At 43.3% G+C, this 16,530-nt stretch overlaps 1 protein-coding gene across 1 annotated transcript in view; it reads right to left on the bottom strand.

Annotated features, from left to right (window-relative positions):
• Positions 1–3,497: 3,497 nt before the first annotated feature.
• LOC138489417 (zinc finger protein 551-like) overlaps positions 3,498–16,530 on the bottom strand; it is a 55,604-nt gene continuing 42,571 nt past the window's right edge. Inside the window, exon 3 of the mRNA XM_069617137.1 lies at positions 3,498–4,079. The gene's annotated coding sequence lies outside the window, so the exon portion shown is untranslated. The remainder of the gene's footprint in view (positions 4,080–16,530) is intronic.

The following is a 16,530-nucleotide window of genomic DNA, read 5'->3' as shown; positions in this document are numbered from 1 at the left end:
TGGTTTTGGCAAACAGAAAGACTGGGGAGCGATAATAACACCCATCTGGATGTGAACCCAGGCAGAAATAGATAGCGAATCTCCTCGAGAAATGGAATTTGATAGAACAATTTCAACAAAACGATCTCTGGGAGAAGTGGATCTAGAGTTCACACTATTACTGCACATTTTCGAAAGTAAAGAAGACAATTCAACTAAAGTAAAATATCAGCATAAACATCATTATGATGAAACAATTGTGAGACAAAAAAGAAAAGTGAAGGAAGAAATACGAGCCATTAGAGAGATGGATATAGTACACAGGAAAATTCTGATTTAAAAAATCTGACAAAAATATCAGAACTGGAGGAAAGGATATATGAGAATATTAACACTTAAAGATGCAGAACAAATATTAAATCTCATTAGCAAAAACAACACAGCACAGATATGTTCATTGATTAATAATCTGGACATGCCCCAAAATGCCTATACTATTCAAAATTCTATGACCAAACTAAAGAACAATATTCCACCAAAGAATCATGTGGCAGTTGGGAACTGCTACACATTTAGTAAACAATTGTGGAAGAAGCAATACATGAATGAAACAAATCTCATGCAGCAGGCCCGGATGGTCTAATAAATGCACTGTTAAAAAACAATGTAGAACAATGGTCAACAATTTTAACATCATACTTTTCAGCAATTCTAAAAAAAACAAGAAATTCCACATTTTTGGAAGAAAGCAATTATCGTCCCAATCTTTAAAAAGGGATTGAGAAGGAAACCATCTAACTATCGCCCCATTGCACTGTTAGATGTGGTGGGGAAGTTATTTGCTTTGTTTGTGCGTAAGGCTCTGAATTTGTGGAGTATTGAAAAATGAACCATCAAGACACTTGGCAAAGTGGGTTTGTTAAGGGCATAGGAACCAGCTGAAACCTTTTTTTAGTGAACATCTTAAAGGCGCGAACTCAACGCAGCAAAGGAAAAAGGACCTATGTCGCTTTTATCGACCTAACCAAAGCCTTTGACCTTGTTGACCGGCAAACACTTTGGTATAAGTTAAAAACGTGGAAATGTCCACCAGCAATTCGCCAAATAATTGAACAACTATACTCAGACATTTCGATTCAGATCTGCGTAAATCAACAAGGGATCCTGGCTAAATTGATAGCAACAAACAAGGGGCTAAAACAAGGCTGTCCCCTTACAGCTGAGTTGTTCAACTTGTGCATTGCTGATATAAAACAAGCCTTCAGCAATACAAGATACTTTCCACCAAAAATTGGAGCTGTCACAATAAGTTGTCTATTATATGCAGACGATATTGTGGTCGTAGACCAACCGCCCATAGGGCTGCAATACCAACTGAACGCATTCCACTCCTACATTCAAACAAATGGGCTGAAATCGAATTCAACCAAATCAAGAGTCATGATATTTGGAGAAAAAACAGGGAACGCTAAGAAACACACTAATTCTTGGATGATCAATGGAGAAAAGATACCACAAGTAACTGTGCTCACACACCTAGGAGTATGCGTGAATACAAGCCTAACTGATAAACCAAGAGGTGATACTTTAAAAGCAAAAGGCAATAAACCTGGCAAGCCAAGGTAGAATTCTCTGCAAACGCTACTGTGAATTCTTCATGATGCCCCTGATAAATATTTATCGATCAAAAGTCAGCCCAATCCTAACATATGGAGCGGAAACAGCGTTCACCTTTAAAAAACAGAACTGGACGATTCTGGAAGGCACTTTTTGGAAGCGGGTCCTGCATTAACCATCTGGTCTACCGATACAAGCATTACAAATGGAATTGGGGTTGACATCCCTCCAGGCGATTGTTACATGGAAATCTTTAACTGTGTCTCGAAAATGTATAGAACCACCAGCTAAAAGTGGATTTAAAATCATAATCTTGATTGACACGTCCCGCCTGCAGGACTCGGAATCAGCGGGTCTGGAAAGAACGGTGGTGGCGGTTTTACCACCACCGTTCTTTCCGGACCGGCTGACTCATAATGAGGCTCTGTGTATTTCTTACTTTCTGTAGATCTCACTGTATGTATATTGAATGTAAATTTAAATACATGGCCACGGTAGTGGCCATGTAGTTATGGTTAAGTTGCTGTTTCCATAGGAAGAGCACTTTTTGGGCGGCTTATAACTTCGCTCTCCCTGGACGGATCCTCACCAAACTTTGCAAAAAAAGTAGTTGGGTCACTCTGAATGTATTTGCAAAGTTTGGTGAGGATTCGTCCAGGGGGGGCAAAGTTATAGGGGGGGTCCCAAAACTTTTTTTTTCCCCATAGACATAATGGGAAAAAACTTTGCGCACGGCTGCAGCCCGAACCTCTGGACGGATTTACACCAAATTTGCGGCAGGCGAGGCGGCCTGGTCCCAAAAGCGTGCTTTTGTACATTTGGTGTAAATCTGTCCAGTAGTTTTTTTAAAAATGACCAAAATGTAAGGCAAAAAAATTAGTGATATCTGCGTTCGCTTCGCGGACGGACTTCCCTGTTCGCTCCGCGGACAGCACCCCGATTGGCCTGTGGGCTTGCGTCATGTCCGCGGACATGCAGCGTGTTCACTGATTGGACGGTGAGGGGCGTGGAGCGCGTCAGATTTTCTGTGGCGCCCGCCATCTTGTATTCGCAGTCGACCGCGTACAGCGCAGTGAAACATGGATAAAAAATTGTATTTAGTGCCGTGTGTTGGTGTGTAAGAGTGTTTGGGGAGGGTGGGGGAGTACGAGATAGGTTCAATGCTTTGTTTTTTTATGTGCTAGACCTTTTTTGTTGCGTTCGATTTGTCCGCAGAGAACACGGCTCTTCTGACATTTTGTAAATAAACTAAATGGTGGGGTGTTTAGATGACGGAGTATGTGTCATTTTTGTTCGCAAGGAAGGTAAAAATGAGCTCTGAACACTCGCGGTGCACTTAATTGTTCGTAAATACACAAACTGGGGGTGTCCTCCGGACGCTGTCCGTATTGTAATCTGTCTAGTTGAATGTGTTCTAAGAACACTCGCAGTGTCCCGAAATGGTTGCAATTACACAAAATGGGGGTGTTCTGAGAACGTTTTTTGTATTGTTCGTTGTCAGGGTGAAAGTGTTTTAAGAGCACTCCTTTTGTCCGCTAATAGTACAATTTCCTAGGGGCGTCAAGCGACTTTTTGTCCACTAAAGAAACGATAAATCCGGCTGGTGTGCGTCGACATTATGTGATAAACGTATGACTGGCACTATTGACCTGGGTGACTTGCTTTTGCGACACTAAATCATATCTCCCGCCACTAAGCCTGATATTATCAAAGCATTCATATTCCCCGCCTCTCTCCGTGACGTTACAGGGTGCGTCATGAAATGCGCCCAGTCGTCTGCAGTAGTACGCGACTTTACACAGAACCCGGAAGACAACGCACATTATGTCACAACACAGCAAGCCGCAATTCAGAATATGAAATTGTGAATTAAAAGCAAAGAGCAAGATTGTAAATGTTGTAAAGTACATTTATTTGACATCAAATGTTTAGAGAATATTTAGCAATTTGCATTTGTCTTTGTTGTCGATCCGCAAAAGTTCATGTTGATACACGCGATGTTCCTTTGCGGTACAGAGAGTGTTAGATCAGGTTACAACTCAGTGCGTCACAATTCGGAATATGAAACTGTGGTTTAAAAGTAAACAGCAGGATTGTACACTTGGTAAAGTACATTTATTTCACATGAAATGTTTAGTGAATATTCAGCGATTTGCTATTGTCTGTGCTGTCGATCAGCAAAAGTTTATTTGGACCCGCGCGTTGTTCATTTGCGGTAGAGAGGCTGTTGGTTTATGATAAAAGCAGTAAATGGTCTCTCTGATAATCGGAAGGTTGCTCCAACAACGAGCCATTAGACCACCGTATTGGTTGGAATGTTGTTTGTAGCCGCTAGTACTGCGTAAGGGCATATTGGTCCTTGGCGATTGTCCCATAAAATGGTGAGGGTCATGAAGTTGTATATTTGGACTTGCACCTGGCAGTTGAAGACCCCATCCGCTGGAGTCTGTAAATCGTGACACAGACAAAACGGGGCCACGTACCTGTTTTAAAAAACATAAATTAGTCTCACCAGCCGATCTTCATTAAAAATCATCATTTCATTTATTAGGGCGTGAAACTATTTGCTATCGAGGATAGTGCAACAGAGTATGTTAATAATAAAAAAATAATATGTTCCCATTCATATAGCGCTAAGAAATGTGAGGTATCTAGGCGGTGCTTATTATTAACCACGGTGTGCGGTCCTCATTTATCGACTACGGAAGGATGAAAGGCTGAGTTTGGGCTTGCCTGGATTCGAACTTGCGTTAGCAAGCTGTGCACGGATGTCAAAGCGAGCGCTGTACTCGCTGTGCCACTTGACAGGCTACAGTAAAGTGGCACAGCGAGTAGAGCATTTGACCGCCTATAGACCGGTTAAATTATTTCTATTAACCCACCCTGTGTCGTCTGCCTTTTTGAGAGCCCTCTAAACGACAGGGGATCAATTCGGCGGTGATAGTACGCAGTAGAAAACATTATGCCACTTTCAACGAACAAGTTCAACTTCAGCGGTCTTTAATGCTGAGCTATTGTAATTATATTTGGTATAAAGTAATGTAAAGGGTTACTTACAGTACAATTGCAATTTCCATTGCCTACGAGTGGTGCAGTCCGGAAATACGACTCCGCGTGTGCCAACGATCTTTCGCATAGTGATATAATATGTAAAAGTGGTTTCGTTTCAGAAATTTCATCTTTACCTTCTCTTACGTTTTAGCCACACTCCTTCAAGAGAAGTCTTTCATCACAATCTCTGTCTGTCAAGGTCAAAACAAAATACAACCTTATAGTCCGCTTCGTGAGCCTCTCCGGGGCCCGAGCAAAATATGAAGCAGCTGACCTTCACTGTGAACGAGCATGAATTCTTACTTTGCAACATTCTGTGTAAAGCCATCTGTAGAAGTTGGTTGTTGCAAGCCATGTTTGTGTATTGTTTGCGTGATATTAAAAAAAGTTTGTTTAAAAGACGTTATGGTTCTAAGTACAGCCGAAAAACCCCTGAAAATAAGAAGTTATGGTAAGGTATGTAAAATAACTCGCGCCAACACCATGCACTGCTAAGACTAACACCCATGACATCGAAGATGACATCGCAAATGTCATTGATGACATAACTGATGATATCACATGTGTATGTACTTTTCATGGAATTTGTGTACTAGGGATTTTCATTATAATGTTCCGAAAAAAGTGTCAAGGATATTGCAATAAATATCATACCGTTATTAGTGCTTTGCACGATGCATTTATATCAATAAATAGCATTGTATTCTGGAATTCTTTGTGGTATACTGAGCTGCTAATGGAGAAAGATAGCATTGTGTGCAGAGTACAAGATAAAAGTATAATATTTGTAATGTTAATATGTAGAATAATGAAATGATAATTGTCCTGAAATGTTGGAAAATTCACAAAATGGGGGTGTTCTGAGGACGTTATTCGTATTGTGTGATTGCTTAGCTGTATGCAATGAGGGAATGGTACAGAGAGTAAAGTGGACGCCGTCCGCGGACACCGCGGCTGTTCGTGGACAGGGCGTGGTAAATCAGGGTTTTTCCAGGAAATCCAACATGGAAAGAAGACTGTACGGATCAGTCAATCAGATGTCGAGGTTGTGGATTTGTGTTGAAAGAGACTGTGTGTGGTGAAGATGGCAGAAGTGGAGAAAGTCAGGGTGTTGGTGCTCGGAGATATGTTTGTGTATGGTTTACAGCAGTACGCTGAATGCAGGCATGTTGCAAACAACTTTGATGTCAAAGGAGTGGAGGTGGTGTGGAGCACTGTGCCTGATTGCAATGTACAGGGAATTGTACAAGTTTGTGCGGATATGGCCACGATGAACAGTCCGCATGTGGTAGTTTTGCACTATGGTGCTTTCCATTTGGGCAACGTCAGTGCCCCTACTTTGTTGGCTGATTTGGAATGCTTGGTTCAAGCCGTAGTGAAGATCCTTCCAAATGCGAAAGTAATTTTTTCTGGATTACTACCTAGGGTAATATGGGACAATAGTTCAGTTTTTTGTCCTCAGCAAAACATTGGTAGGTGTGTCATCAACCGAGGCATGTGTGCCTTCATGCTTAGAGCTGGGAGCACGTGCAGTGCAAAATTGTTCGTGCGTTTTTATAACACGCGTCCTTGGTGCGGAGCCGCGTGGGCGTGTGCTGAGAGCAGGGCCGGGATCGGCGTGGAGCTGCAGGAGCAGAGGAGGACGCAGGCGCTTGCGGGCCGGCGGTGTTTGGCGTGGGCTGCGGAGCAGGATGGGCGCCGGAGGCGAGGAGGAGGAGGACTCGGCGGCCTGAGGAGACGCCTCGTCGCCAGTTGTTAAACCCGGATGGGCCTACACAATAAGGACAGGCACACCGAGAGTTCTGGAACACGTCTTCTTTATTCAGCATACAACTTCTTGCTGACGATCCAAACTCCCTCCCCCTTACGGCACGCGTCACGTGTTCCAACCACGTGACACCAACGCTGTCTCTTAAGGAGACAAGGCCGGCGTGCCAGGTATGTTCTTCTGTAACAATGAGAATATTGATGCCAGTAATGCTGTTAATTTTAAAGAAGATGGCATTTATTTATGTTTTACCGGAAATGCCTTTTTATTTTGGAATGTAAGGGTTGCTTTGGAGAAGGTTATGTGAAGATTTTAGGAGTAAAGTAAGAAAAAAAACCAGAAAAAAAATATAAAATAACAGGTGTCTGTCAAGCATCTGTAAAAAAAAAAAAAAAAAACGGCTCTTTTCAGAGCGAACTTCAAAGGGGAAATGGGGCACACTATTTAAATTTTGCATTCACAACGCTCAGATATTCGATGTGTCCGCGGACATGAAAATCACTACGAGGGGGTTAGTATGATCTATGTTACATGTCAGGTATATTATGGTTAAGTTGTGCTACTAAAAACCTATGAAATTCAGTGAAAAAACTTTGTTAAAGGGACGTTATGGTTAAGTTGTGCTACTAAAAACCTATGAAATTCAGTGAAAAAAACTTTGTTAAAGGGACATTATGGTTAATTTGCGCTACTAAAAACCTATGAAATTCAGTGAAAAAAACTTTGTTAAAGGGACGTTATGGTTCCAAGTAAAACCGAAAAAACCTTGAAATTCGGCAGTTATGGTAAGCTAAGCAACCATAACTCGCGCCACCGCCGTGCACTGCTAAGCCTAACACCCAGGACATTAAGATAAGATAAAGATGACATCACAAAAGTCATTGATGACATCACTGATGACATCACATGTGCATTTACCTTTCATGAAAAGTCTGTACAAGGGATTCTTAGTGTAATGTTAATAAAAAAAAGTGTCAAAGATTATTGGAATAAATATCAAGTGCTAATCAGTGCATTAAGCAATGCATTGATATAAATAGCATTCTATTATCAAGTTCCATCCAGTATACTAAGGTACTCATGTAGAAACATAGGCATTGTGTGCAGTATACACGATGGAGGTGCAATATTCATAAGCTTACCATGTTGAATAGTGAAATAATAACTGTTTTCATATTAAAATTTTGTGTACAGTGAAACTTGTCATAAGTAGGTAATAAAACCCACTTACTACGTAATTGCATTGTAGACCAATCACAGAGACAACACCACATACAAATATGAATATATACAAGTGAATTGAAGTAAGAAAAAAAACAGCAATAGTAGCAGAAAGTGTTCAAACCTAACTGATTACCTTAATGCAGACAAATTATTGCTCTGTTTCAAAGCTGTTACTTACCCTATCTATATATATCACATGATGTGTCTGGACCCTAAGGAAAATAGTGTGAGTACAACATATAAAAATATGAGTATATACAGGGAAAGTAAAGTTATAAAAAAAACATCAAAACTATCAGAAAGTGCTGATAAATCTACTGATAATTTTAATGCACAAAAAGGATTGCTGTCTTTCAAGGTTGTGTCTTCCCCTATGTATATGTTTGATATGATATGACTGGACCATAAGGGAATTATTGTAAGAACATACTTGAAGGATAAGTCTACGAATATAGTACATTTACAATTTTTAGTTCCTGACTGTTACTGAAGAAAATAATGTGCCCTAGATATGTCAGGAAAAGAAAAAAGGGGGAGTCAGACATGTGATGTCATCAGTGATGTCATCAATGACATTTGTTATGTCATCTTTAATGTCCTGGGTGTTAGGCTTAGCAGTGCACGGTGGTGGCGCGAGTTATGGTTGCTTAGCTTACCATAACTGCCGAATTTCAAGGGTTTTTCAGTTTTACTTGGAACCATAACGTCCCTTTAACAAAGTTTTTTTCACTGAATTTCATAGGTTTTTAGTAGCGCAAATTAACCATAACGTCCCTTTAACAGTTTTTCACTGATATAAATATAATTGCAACTTTACTCAAACTGACAAATACACTATTGAAAGATTGATGTATTCAATTGTAACAATAATAAAAAAAAAATTAAAAAAATTAAAAAATCAAGATTGAGTACACCTGATCATCTGTGCGGGGTTCCAGACTAACATTCACCCCAAGACTGCTGGATCTTCTTCGGAAAAATAATCTCTGGTGGTAGTTTGTCTGCATTTGAACTCGATGCCGGCATTGATGTAGCCTAAAGGTTTCACTGAGGCTTCCCCAAACACAGTGGGTCTGTGTTTGGTCCCCCTTCCCTATACCCGGTGCTCCCCCACCATGTTCTTGTATGTTTGAATGGGCAGGATGGTTAAATCTTAACCATAGACAGCTATCACTTGAGTCCTGTTGCCGTCCTCTCTTATTATGCTATGAGGGTTCTCTCTTCACACCCACAAACTGTTCAACATGAGGACTCTTGGCCTATCTTTATCACCCACATCGTTTTTACTCAATTCCCCCTCGCCTTCTATATAGGTAACCTTCTTTCCCCGCCATTAGCAGGCTATTGTGACCATATCTCTTGCAGTTTGAGCATTCTTTACTCCTTTCGGCACAGCCTTTGTCATTCACCAAGTGGTGTGTGCTGGTACCCCTTTCACCATAGAACACGTGTCTGGGATTGTTACGTTGCCCCTTCCATTGCACTGCGTGCACATCAGTGGCTGGCACCATTCCTGCCATTTCTTTGCACCTGCACGAGGTCACTTCTTCCGCTCCAGTGATCTGGATGGCTTTATCCAATTCCAGCTCATTTTGAGTATGAATTTGTCTTTGTGAGGACTCTGGGGGCATCCATACTTTTCTCAAAATAGCCCCCCCTAATCGACATGAATGCCCTGTACCTGAAGCCAAAGGGGCAGTATATATGGCCAGCTCAGAAGAGGCTAATGGAGAGAACGGGAACCCTGTGGAATGCGTGCAGACGGAGAGGCTGGAGGAAGAAGCAGGGAGACCTGTGTCCGAAGTGCTGCAGAGCCTTTATAGTGGAAGCAGGATATGGCTGGTGTTGTAAGAAGGTCTCTGGTGGAAGAGGCAGGGTGCTGGCCACAAGGAGTTAGGAGGACTCCCTCTCCAACAGCCTGAGGTGTCGGAGGCCCAGGAAGAAGGGCCTGCCGAGCCGGGAGCAGCAGCCAAGAAGAACTGAGCAGAGCGGCAGATGGGCCCACGAAGACAGCATACCCAGTGAGTCAAGTGAGGCACAGTGACTCCGGGAAAGTGTGGGCGAGCCGCATGCTGAGTAAAGGTCAGACCACTCGTGAGTGAGTGAGCGTAAGCAGAGGCAATGCGATTGGTGCTTCAGTAAGGTAAAATACTGATGCTGGATGCATACGATGTTGTGAAGGGTGATGAATTTTATGAAAAGAGCGGTTTAATAATACAGAACTGTAAAGCAAGTCAAAAGGCCAAGGAAGGCCCGGAAAAGTAGTAATTGTGAACGGGAATGAGAAACCAGTGAGCCAGGTGCAAATCCCCAGCAGGAGAGTTAACTGGAAAGTTGCCTTTATGTTGTTTTGAAGATGAATGAAAAGCATTTTGAATACCAAACCAAAGGAAAGTGATAATGAGTGAATGCCACATGTATGAAAAGCAGAGCTAGCTGATACAAAGGAACTGTGAATCAGATACATTGAAGAAAACAAGCATTTATAATGAATATGATGAACTGTGAAGTGTTGAAGTTGAGAAAAAGCAGCATTAGCTAAAGCCATAAGGAGAAAAGGAATTGTTCAAGTTGTAGGAAAACTATGAAAATGTTGTGATACCTCAACAAGGGAATAGTGGTAAGACAAGTGTTGGAAAGAACTGCAAGAGAATAAGTCTGATACCACAGTTGAGCTAAAGCAGTGGTGGTGCAACTGTGGAAAAGAAGCCAATCAGGAGTGTTGGTTGCGTGACCTGTAATGGGTGGACCGTGTGGTCAGACAACTGTGCCTAGACTGAACACACCCCACTGAAGAGAAGCCACTTGAATCATCTATAAGTCTATGGTTGAATATACAGAAAAAAACCTGAGCTTTGTGAACTTGAAGAATTGAACTTTAGGATTATCATGAAAGAGTCAAGAGCCTGAGAGCTGCGATGAATCCCAAGGTGTTGTTGTGAAAACAGTGAGACTTGAAAGCTCGGTGAAGGGAACCCCTTTCGAATGACATTGAACTATTTGGAATCCTGGGGAAGGGAGAGCCCCTTTCTGACCTAGAGTTGGAAGAAACTCTGAACCTTTGTCTGAGCACTTATTCATTTGAAGCCGACATCCCTACACAGTTTGAGCATCTAGACGTGGGGGCAAGTATAGATTTTGAACACAGACAGACCTTTACTTTGGACTTCCTGACGAAGACCATCCTTAGTTTTATTTAGGTGGCCTTAAACCCGTATGCCACCATGGATTGGAGTTTTTAATTGAATAAAGGCCCCACGCAGGCCTTTACCCCTACACCACCAGGGATATAATTCATTATTATTTTGAAAGGGCCTCTAGGCCTTGAGTGTGCCAGCGTCCCAAGACCCAGCAGGGTCCATGTTGGAAAAGGGGCAGGGGCAAGCCCTTTTAAGCCCTCCCATGGCCTTCCCCTGTCACATACTTGGAAGCAGGTAAGTGAATGGACAGGGTAAGTAGCCAATCCTGTGAGGGGTGGAGTATTGAAGGAGGTGTGTGTGAGTATGCAAGTGTAGGTTAGTTGGGTGCAGACAGGAGGCGGTGGAGGACATCTGAGACACTAGTGGAGGCAAGAGCAATTGTAGTGCAGAGGCTATTGTTAAGGAGGGGGTCTGTGGAGTGTTTGGGTGAGAGGAAGAGTGACTATTAGAGGTAGAGGAGTGGAGTACTGACGAAGAGGTGATGGTAGTAACTGGAAGTAAGTAAAATAGGCGGTGGGAGTAGCAAGTGAAGGAGATAGGGGTAGTGGGTAATACAGGGGTCTGCAGGGCACCTTGTCACTGGGGGTCTGACCAGGGACTAGCGAGGATGGTGAGCAAGGCACAATATCCCAGAGTGTCTTAGAAAAGTAAAAGTAGTAGAGAGGTAGTGGCAGTAGCGAAATAAGAACAGTAGTAAAGGTAGAGTGGGAGTGACAGTGAGCAGGAGAGCAGGAGTAGAAATTGGAAAAGACTGATAACTAGAGAACCAGTAAGAGGTAGGGAAAGAGTGAGAGGAAGCAGGGAAAGGAATAAAGGGGAAAGGAGGATAGTTGGAGTTAGAAGCGGTAGCAAGAATAGGAGTGGGAAAGAAAGTAAGATCGAAGGGTGGAGGTGGAAAGGCAGATTGTGATTGGAGGGACAGTAACATGGTGGGAGGAGAACAGCTTAAGAGATAAGTACATCGAAGGGTCAGGTACGAGAGGCTGAAAAAGGCTGTGAGTGTGACACTGGGCGAAAGAAGGCACAATTCCCTATTCCCTGAGTACTAACTGATGACAGGAGAGGTAGAGTTAGAAGTTCCCTAGTGAGCTAGGTAACCACCATCTCAGGGCAAACAATTAAAGTGTAGAGAGAAGAAAGACAGCTAGGGGATACTGATCGTAGAATTACTAACAACCCATTAGGGATGTCTGGCCTAGGGAGGTGGGAACCAAGCCTGGGGAAGTCAAGAAAGGAAAGGGCTGACCCTTGTGCCAAATTTCCTCAGCCCATTAGACCCAAAAGAACCTGGAGAATCGGCCATTCTGACCATCAAAAGTCTTTTGATGGTCAGAATGGCTTGAATTTACTCTCGGAGTCCGCGTGGTTATTTGTGGCATGTCGCCCTGTGACAAGAGCATCAAAAGATACATTGGCAGAAAGAAGAACAAGCCCATTTTTACACCCTCAAATTGATTCTGTGCAGAGAGTCTGTGTTAAAGGTCCAACATTTTAATAAGGAATTCATTGTTCAAACAGATGCCTCGAAGGTGGAGAATGGTGTGGTACTATCACAGGAATACGATGGTGTAGAACATCCCGTGCTATACATCAGCCAGAAATGATTTCCAAGGGAAAGAAATGATGCCATCATCGAGCAAGAGGCACTGGCAATAAAGTGGGCCTTAGGTTACCTAAAGTACTACTTAACAGGTAGGAAGTTTAGGTTCGTTACGGCTCACTCGCCCCTTATCTGGCTCAGTCGACGAAAAGACGCCAACCCTAGGGTGATGCGCTTGTTTCTAGAACTACAGCCCTTTTGTTTTAGCGTGGAACATAGGAAAGGAACAGGGTAACCGGTCTCACTTTCCGATAGAGGGAGATGGGGAAGCCAGCAACATTAGGAGAAGGGTACGTGACAATTCCATAGATGTTGTCACTTCTCCCTGAGGGGGAACCCCTTCCCATGAGGCCAGAAAGGTGAGGCTGCTACCCGATAGTTCCACCAGGGGTGGTAGACATCAGGAGGATCCCATGGGAAGGGAATCCCCCTCTGGTGAGGAGGATGAACATCTAGAGTACAGCCCTGGAAAACACATCACACCCCCACACACCCTAGACCCTCATTTCTCTGATAACCCCTTTATAGAACATAGGTCCATCTATTGGTGCCAGGCAGAAGATTTTAATATCCTGGCAAATACGGAGAAGAAGAATGTGTGTTTGTAGTTACAAAATCTTTATTCAGAAATGAAAATTCCCATCAAAGAACACATAATAAAATAATAATACAATAAAATCTGGTACAATACGTCCAAATCTTGCGTTCTATGGAAATGATTAGTATAAGAATTGCTTGCGTAACATAAGGGCTTGCTCAATTTATAGGTGGTATACACTGTCGGCTATCAGCAGATCCGGGACTGACAATAAAACCTAAGTGCTGATTGCACGTGTCTATGCTTAGGCGCTCTTAATACTGGAATTATGAGATCTTTCCTTGGTTTTATTAGAATGGGACAAAAGAACAGAAAATGTAAAAGGTCATTTCTATTGCTGTCACAGCAAGGGCAATGACTTCTCTCAGGGCTCTCTGTTGGTGAGAAAAGTACCCTTTCTCCAGTGAACAAAATATTTGCTCTGAAGGCCATGATTACTGCCCTTTTTCTCGGGTTGGTAAACCATTGGACATAGGCTGGCTTAGCGGTTTTGTAGTAATAAAATTGTACCCTCCGTTTCTGCTATCCATTTTTGCTTCTTAATCTCGCTTTATAAGGAGAGAAGATATTTGTTAATTCTTCCTTATCAAAGTTACCTGTCCGCAGGTTCATCACTGAATAAATGCTGAAGGCTGAGCTCTTTTTCAACAAAGATGAGGCAGCACAGGAGTTTGTGGCCATAAGATCCCTCACCGGGGCCAAGGTTATTGACAATTGTGATCTCTCCCATAACCGTATCCAGTAAATCAAGGGTTGCATTGCAACAAGGTCTTTCACATAGCCTAGTTTGAGTTTGTTGTGCAACAGGGGCGCTGGAAATCCTTGTGGCAAGCCCATGATTTTCCTACGGAACACATTTTCAGTGAGTAGGTATTTTTTTGTTTGATGGTGACCGCATACGGTCACACCTTATGTCAGCAAAGGTACTGATTGTGCCTTAAAGATTTGAAGGGTGTGATCCATGGGCAAACCACCCAATTTTACTCCGAATCTCAAGATTGAGCAATTCATTTGGGATGCCTTTGCAGTTTACTGTTTTACATGAAAAAGCCAGCTAAATCGCTACAGATCGTCACCCCAAGGTAACAAAATGATTTGACCAATTCAAGACTTTTCCCTGCTGCCAGTATTGTATTCCCTCGTGGTTTGCTGATGCCAACGCACATAACCTTTGATTTTCCTTTTTCCTGCGTTGATCGCCAGGCCTCTTTCTTTCATATAGTCATTGAATCCATTTATCAAATCTCTGGAGGATGTGTTTTGTCCTTGCCATCAGGACTGCATCTCCCGCATACAAAAATGCACACACCCTTTGGTTGGTTATCCTTGGGCCATTGCTTACCAAGTTGGATAGAACATTTGGTAATGAGTTTATATAGAGATTGAAAAGGAGTGAGGCCAGGACACAGCCCTGTCGCACTCTGCAAGAGATCTTAAATGCCAGTGTTTCTTGGCCTTGGTTTCCCATTCGTACCCTTGCCGTCAGACTAGTATGCATGTGAACCAAGATCTTTACCACCTCACTCGATATTCCCATAGAGTGCAGTGTGCTCCAGAGCTTACCATGGTCCACACAATCAAAGACAGGCGAGAGGTCCATGAAAACTAGATAGATTGTGCCCTTGCGGACACAAACATATTTATCCAGAACCAAGCCTAGATTTACTATCTGTCAACTGTTCTGATACCCTCTCGAAAACCGTATTGGTACTCCGAGAGGACTGATTCTCAGTGACCCAAGCCATGATCATTTGATGTAATAATCGCCCAAACCACTTAGCTGAAGTATCAATAAGGGAAATCAGGTAGTAACATGTTGGATTGGTTCTGTCTCTCTTTTTGAAAATTGGGACAATGATCTCTTCCTTCCATGAATTAGGGAAAATCCTCAGGTGCAATATTATGTTAAATATCAAGGTAGTAATCGGCACGCATATCATTTTCTCACATTTAAAGAATTCTATTGGAATTGGATGTGTGTTACAAAAGGATCATGCCTGACCTTAGTACTGCCATGAGGACAATGCATTGAAGCAAGAAGAGTGCATCATCGTAAACAACGGATTTCCATAGGACTTCAATGAGACTCGTATATATAAAAAGAGAGAAGCAACCATTGGAATGGTCGAACATCTCCTGGAGCAGCAAGCAACAAAGCTGTCAGACGATTGAGATTAAAAAAAGTGGAAGCCAAATGAGTGGAGATACGAGCATGAAGCTGGTGGCATCCCCGCAAGCTCCATGACCAGTGAGCCTAAACATACCGCAGCAACACAATGGCAGGACCTCCAATGGGAGGTGGAACGTGTGGCCCTTACTGTGGAGCACTAGCATCTGCAGAGCCGCTGAAGCAAAGCAGAAGCAGATAGTCACTGACGGAGTGCAGGAGGTTGGCCCCGGTCCCTGAAAGAGCCACCACCATGCAAGCAGGTCCCAGAAGGTAAAAGAAAGCATGGCCGGGTCAGCAAGGACACCGCCAAACTCTCATTCATGACCTCAAGGCACCAGGTGGGCTAAAGAATGGCCCCACAGTGTCTGGACCCAAAACAGACAGGGGGAAGCATCAGCACAATGGTCACAAAGAAACAACTAGCCACTAGAGAAGGGTCTAGGACACACAGCATAAAGGGTGAAGTATCGGAGAGACTCTTCCTCAGCACAGTGAATAAACCACTAGCCACTAGAGAAGGGTCTAGGACACACAGCATAAAAGTTGAAGTATCGGAGAGAATCTTCCTCAGCACTGTGGTCATGAAGAAGCCACTAGAGAAGGGTCTATGACACAGCATAAAGGGCGACGCAACAGAGGGAATCTTCCTCAGCACAGTGGTCACAAAGAGACCACTAGCCACCAGAGAAGGGTCTAGAACACACAGCATAAAGGGTGAAGTATCAGGGAGCATCTTCCTCAGCACGGTGGACACAAAGAGACCACTAGCCACCAGAGAAGGCTCTAGGACACACAGCATAAAGGGTGAAGTATCAGAGAGAATGTTCCTCGACCGGGTGGTCACAAAGAGACCAGTAGCCACCAGAGAAGGGTCTAGGACACACAGCATAAAGGGTGAAGTAACGGAGAAAATCGTCCTCAGCACAGTCGACACAAAGAAGCCAATAGAGAAGGGTATAGGACACAGCATAAAGGGTGAAGTAACAGGGAGAATATTCTTCAGCACAGGGGTCACAAAGAAACCACTAGCCACTAGAGAAGGGTCTAGGACACACTGCATAAAGGGTGAAGTATCAGAGAGAATCTTCCTCGGCACGGTGGGCACAAAGAGACCACTAGCCACTAGAGAAAGGTCTAGGACACAGCATAAAGGGCGACGCAACAGATGGAATCTTCCTCAGCACAGTGGTCACAAAGAGACCACTAGCCACCAGAGAAGGGTCTAGAACACACAGCATAAAGGGTGAAGTATCAGGGAGCATCTTCCTCAGCACGGTGGACACAAAGAGACCACTAGCCACCAGAGAAGGCTCTAAGACACAC

Source organism: Ambystoma mexicanum, chromosome 9 (assembly GCF_040938575.1).
Source record: "Ambystoma mexicanum isolate Mex_15411 chromosome 9, UKY_AmexF1_1, whole genome shotgun sequence".
Lineage (NCBI taxonomy): Eukaryota > Metazoa > Chordata > Amphibia > Caudata > Ambystomatidae > Ambystoma > Ambystoma mexicanum.
Note: the sequence above shows the minus strand (reverse complement) of the source record. Positions and strands in the feature narration are given on the sequence as shown.